This window comes from Daktulosphaira vitifoliae, unplaced genomic scaffold, assembly GCF_025091365.1.
Source record: "Daktulosphaira vitifoliae isolate Bord-2020 unplaced genomic scaffold, ASM2509136v1 Scaffold_2, whole genome shotgun sequence".
Classification (NCBI taxonomy): domain Eukaryota; kingdom Metazoa; phylum Arthropoda; class Insecta; order Hemiptera; family Phylloxeridae; genus Daktulosphaira; species Daktulosphaira vitifoliae.
The window spans coordinates 31,784,933-31,791,478 of NW_026099573.1; the positions used below are offsets into that span (position 1 = coordinate 31,784,933).

At 26.0% G+C, this 6,546-nt stretch overlaps 1 long non-coding RNA gene across 1 annotated transcript; it reads left to right on the top strand.

Annotated features, from left to right (window-relative positions):
* The first annotated feature begins 425 nt into the window (after positions 1-425).
* Positions 426-2,391, top strand: LOC126899331 (uncharacterized). The gene is made up of 3 exons (XR_007702547.1): positions 426-500; positions 573-701; positions 2,200-2,391. It is a non-coding gene; the product is annotated as an uncharacterized LOC126899331 (long non-coding RNA).
* Positions 2,392-6,546: the final 4,155 nt, after the last annotated feature.

The window sequence follows — 6,546 nt, forward strand, 5'->3', positions numbered from 1 at the left end:
CGATCCAATTTACTGCGAATGATTTTTGTCCAAAATCAAACCCAATAATTAATTTAAACACTGCACCTTGACCAAATAAAAATATTACATTTTGAATCATTGTTTTGCATAATTACTCTGTTCAATAAAATAAGTTAAACTTTTTTTTATTTTGTTATTAGTAAGACGAAAACCTCTTGGTTTAAATTTCTTATCAAAGTTATTAATATTATCGTTATACTTAAAAAAATATATGTAAAAGCTTTTATTCTCGTGTTTTTAATCTATCGCAATACTGTTTTTATTACCACTTTAAAGTATTTTTAAGTTAACCAAAACTATGCTAAAACTTAAATTACTTCATATATTTGCATTTCAAAAGTGTGTTAAAAACAGCAGTTTACAAAAAAAGAACAAATAATTCAATTCAATTCTTTAAATACAACATTTTTGTTAAGATTTTGTTGGATTTTTATATAGATTTAATTTTTAAAGCCCAAAACCTCATACATGTTTTTTAGGTTGAACAATTATTGATAATTAAAATAAAAATATAATCTACATTTTATAAAGTTTTATTTTGTTATCATTAGGCTTCGACTAGCTGGGGCTACGCCAAGACCCAATGCCCTGAGGACCTCATGCACCTACGGTAGGATTCCAGTAGAAGAACGATAATTGTTTTGCAGGAAAAGTATTACTTCAAAAGCAGTTTAACAGAAGTATAGTAGACATTTATTATTAAAATGAGTAAAATTCAAAAACAGTAAATAATGAAATGTATAGGGTATAAAGTTTAGATTTTTCGACTAGGGCCATCACAATATTTTAATTTTAACATCAGAACTTGGTCAAAAATAGACAAATTTCAATGAATTTATCAGGGTATCTTTTAAATGGGTAGGTCTAGCAAAAATTTCAGAATTTAAATCGAAAAACGCTGACGGCAATGAGTGTTTTTAATAAAGTTTTTAAATTCTCACGATGTGCTAAAATAAATATTCTCATTTTCGCGAATAATTTCCCTGGAATAACGTCGTCAAACTCTTTCATTAAAAAAAAAAATTGAAAATCGTATGTTGTTAAGTAATTTTTCCAGCATTGACTAATTTTTCAATATTTTATTATATAATAAGATTTTCTAATGATTTTTAAATATCACCACATCAAATATTTAATTTTAGCCTCGATGCGAAGCTAAGAAAGTATTGGTTTACTATGATGTGTTCTTTTTTTTTTTGTGTCTGTTACCACTTTTTTCAGCTCTCACCGAACGGATTTCTTTCAACGTTACGTCAAAAGATCACAAATCGTATCTAGTCTTAGACATTACCCTCAAAAATTGAAAAAATTTTCCTCGTTCCCCGTAAGTAGGGGAAATCTCCAAAAAAGTTACAAATTTAAAAATTGCTAATTTTCGAAAATTTCAAAATTTTTTTTTTTTTAAACTGCCATAACTTTTTTAAAAATAGATGCTTGATGTCTTTACCTATAATTTGGTATATTTTTTTTATAAATCTGACCCTTTACCTACCCATATAGGGGGAATTAAAATGACAACTTTTTCAAAAAAATTTACTTTTTCAACTTGATTTTTAAAAATGTTCCGGAAAGTCTGACACTTTTATATATATTTTAAATTAAAGCTAATGTAATATACTTTATCATGGAAAAAAAAAACTTCGGATTTTATTTTGTCTTCACGGTGAAAATGACTACCAAATGCTATTTTTGTGTGAAAATTCTTGATTTTATTTTTTACGTTTTTAACTTTATAATGCTATAACTTATTAAAAAGTGCATGAATCAATACAATTTTTAAAAAAAATAATATTTTTTAGTAATCCCTTTTTCATTCGACTTATTTTATCTTAATCAAGATATTAATAAGAAACTAGCAGATCATGTAGTTTTTGGAATAATCCATCAATTTTTTAAAATTAAACATTATCTAAAGATTTGCATTGAAGCGTTTATTTTTATTTTTAATCACTGTCAGATATCATTATATTTGATCCAACTATGCCACATCACCACTGTGCTTCAATACCCCTGTGCTGAATTTTTTTATATAATTTGACAATTATTTCCTAAAAGCTAATATGTCAATTTTAAGTGAATTTTACAAATGTAAAATTATTTTAATAGTATCTCATAGATACTATTGAAAAAATTAAATTATGATGAAAACTCTCAAAAATCCATTTTTCTATCTTTCAGTTTTCAGATATAAGCCACAGAAATAAACAAATTGGTTAAAAAAAAAAAGTATCAAATTGAAAATTGATTGCTCATGGTATTCTATTAAAATCATAACAAATTCTTGTAAGAGAACGCATTTGTTTATACCTTTTTACCTTATGCACCTACTTTTTTTGTTACTCTGTTATTTATATCTAGTTATAATATATTTATTACCAATGCATTAGATTTTATTTATTTTTGAATTCTTTTACACTATTGATTTATTTTGGTCTAGTACAATAGATTTCATATATAAAAGCGTACTATAAATCTAACATAATTCCGTAACTTTTGATCACATCCTTTCATTCGAGTTTTATGCATATTATTTACATAGAGTGTATTTGAAATAACGTAATGAATTTTAAATTTAATAAATTATATTAATACTAATAATCAAAAATGTAATATAAATTTTCGGACCTTTTCTATTACTAATGATTTATTGATTGTGATTTTAAATATTCGAACAGCATGTTTACAGAACATATCTCAATATGAAAAATATAGATGTTAAATATTTTTTAATAAGATAAATTATAGATCATTACTTTTTACAAAATGTAATATTTATGACAATTATGAATTATAAATTAAAAATAATTAAAAATTTAAGGAATTAAAAAAAAAAGGTAACAGCGTGGAGTGGGTAAATTTAGACGATATCTGACAGCGATTAAAACCACTATCATAAGAAACGCTTCGATACAAATCTATAGATAGTGTTTAATTTTAAGAAATTGGTGGATTATAAAAAGCAAAATGAACTCCTATTTCCTTTTCTATATCCTGATTATAAGTTTTAATGATATAAAAGTGTAATTTATTAATAAATATAAATATTCATCAAATTTAAATTTATTTATTAAATATTAAATAAATTTTTCAACTTTGTCAGCCATTTGCATATAAAAGATGCCAATGAGATTAATATAATATTTATGAAAATCAGTGTACTCCTCTTAGCAGGTATTTTAAAATAAAATACAAAATCGAGAAATTTAACATAAAAATAGCATGTTTTTAACTATCGCAGCCATTTTTAAAGTTAAGTTGAAAAAATTGACATTTGTGAAAATGTTACTGTTTTAAATCACTCCTAAGGGCAGGAAAAAAGGTTAGTTTTTTATAAATATTTATATCAAATGAATGGGAAATACTTTCGGAAGAGTTATGGTAGTTTTAAGAAAACAAAAGTTTAAAAATTATCAAAATTTACCGATTTTATAAATCGTAACTTTTTTGGGGATTTCTCACATTTATAAGGAACGAGGAAATATTTTCAATTTTTAAGGGAATCAACTAGATACGATTTGTGATATTTTGACGTATTGTTGAAAGAAATCTGTCCAGTAAGAGCTGAGAAAAAGTGGCGAAACACACACACGAAAAAAACATATAATAGTAAAATTAATACCTTCTCAGCTTCTCATCAAAGTTAAAAAAAAAGTTTGAACATAAAATAATTATTGTTTTGTATTTTTATCAAATAAGACCAAAAGTAAGTACGTTAAAAATTCATGATGGTATGATATCGAGGCATTTTATGAACACAATAAAATTATATTAAATATTATTTTTTTCAATATACATTTTCATAATACAATCATAAATTTGTGCATAAGTAGTATAACTGACAAATATTTTTTTCTCGTTTTTGGCGTCTAATTTATACTTTATATCGTTTCCAGTCAGAATATTACATCATTCTTCATTTATATGCCTTAAAAGTATGTTTTAGTCAATGCGAGCTATAATCAAATTTGTGATCTAACGATTGGACGTGGGAAAAGTTTCAATAACCCCTGAAATTTTCTTTGTCTCTAGAGATTTCCTTAACTTATAACACCATCGCGTAATGTGAAAGTGTAATTTAAGATAGCTTTTCGCTTATGTTCATAAAGGTATAATGTTACTAACGCACTTTTCTATGCAAACATACACGAGACCATTAACAACTGATGGCAACGAGCAACAGGCCAATCCAATTTTGTGCTCCACAGTATAGTTCTACTGTATATATTTACTTGGCACTCCGCCTGGCCATACGACTGAAGCCACGGACAATTCCGGTTTGTGGAAGATTTATAGTTCAAAAAAGACCATAACCGAGCTGAAGAGAAAATTTATCATTTTCGATTAATTGGCACTGTTGTCCTAGCAATTGTTTTCCAATTCGCTTGCCATACAATTACATCAATTGGCAGGCCGTTTATAATTTTGTTTGCTGAAAAATTAACTCGAACCTACGCCACCATTCGCACACAAGTGCACTATGCAAGCGTATAATTAAATATGCATGCACGGAATTAAACACACGAGTAGAGCCAATTTGGAGTCTCCCCTCATTTCCAATTACATTTGAAAGCAAGTTTAACTTTATAAAAATAAAATGGGAATATTAACGAAAAAATACGAAGTCGAAAAAAATATGAGGTGTTAAAAATAGTGATGGACATTTTCGAATATTTTAAACTGTCCAATATTATTTGAATTTTTTTTATACAACTCAATACTTTGTTTTTAGCATCAACTATCGAATAGTTTGAATAACATTCGAATCAAATAGTTTTAAAAACTAGTCCATTACAATGGTTAACATAATGGTACAACATGGTAATATAAGATTTTGAATGACTATCGAATAGTAACTATTCGATATTTCCCATCACTAGTTAAAAACAACATAGTCTTATACAAGAAGTAAATATTTAATTTTAAACTATTTTAAGCCTGAATTGAGTTTTGAAAACGTAAAATACATTTATGTGTCCTTTTTGCAAAAGTTCAGATTTTTACTAAGATTTTTTTATTACTTGACACATATATGGGTTTAAAGTAAATGGATTTTTAAAAAAGTTATACACAACGGACATGGCGACTAGATAAACCTGATGAGCTCTGGGACTTAAAACCCAATTCAATGCCAATAACAAAATGTTATTTCACAAAAAAACACCCCAAAAGAGACCCAATCCAACCCAACAAAAAGAAAAGTATATCAAATAAAATTTTATTTGTGTAAATCTATAGATATATTATATTACTATCACGAAAATAATTTTGGAAGTATACAGAATAATTATTTAACTACTCTTAACACAATATCATTAACAGTATGAAATATATTATAAAATTTTCTTTTCAGAAATTAGTAGTTATCATAGGTTTTATGATCTTCAAAAAATTATTTGGTCCTATCATCTGTTTCGTTACTGAAATTGTTTTGACTTTTGTTTTTTAACATATGTGTTTAACCATCTTAAAATAAAAAAATGATTAATCTTCATGAAATTGGAACCAGTTTTTCAAAATCAACACTTAAATATAATAACTGAAGGTTAAGTGTGACTCTGTCTATTTATATAAAAAAAAATATGGCTTTTATGAACGCACTACACCTCCTGCCATAATTTAAAAATGCTAATTTTTTTTTTAAATAGAGCTACAAAAGTTGTTATCGACTGAAAATTTTCTTAATTAGATCATTATTATTTTATTATAATTTATTTAAACATATATTTTTCCATTTGAACTTCAGAAAAACTAATTTTAAAAAAATTAATTCTCTACTTTCAAAATTACCAACACAGTTAAACGAAATTCATTAAAATAAATTTGACTCCGTATTATTAATCTTATCTTATATTCATGCACTTTAAACTTTTTTGTTTGTAAGAATTGTAAATTAAACTATTGGACACTTCTACTAACTCCAATCAAAGTGAAAATATGTTTTCTTTGTACTTTAGTGTCGAAGTATGCACTTGGTCCGATATTTAAGTATATTTTAAAGTGAAACTGAGTTGTTCGTTACAAAGGTACATCCTCATCACAAAAGAAAAAGAAAGAGTTTTAATATTATATTTCTTCAGTTCTTTTTCCTCGCCAACCATCTCAGTTGCGAGAGTGCCTATTCGTAATTTCTTTGACAAGATCAAAGATTCCATCAATGACTCTTTGTGACTGATACTTACCCTTTTAGACCAAGTGTAATTTAAGCGCAAAGTACATAAAGTGTTGCTCTGATTTTCGGATAAAACTGAGTACTTTGATGAAAAATTAAAGTCCATGATATCAAATGAAAATTTCAATTTTAGGCCAAACAATTCAAAATACATACACAATCAAAAACTTAGGATATATAGAAACTTTTTGTTTGCTAAATTTTTTAATTTACTGAGAAAGAATTAATTAAGTCATTTTCTTCGTCTTATTTAATAATAAATTATATAGACATCTTAAATCCATATTCTTTTATAACTTAAAAGATAGATTCTATCTATCTTAACTAATTAGTATACCAATTTACACACAAGTGCC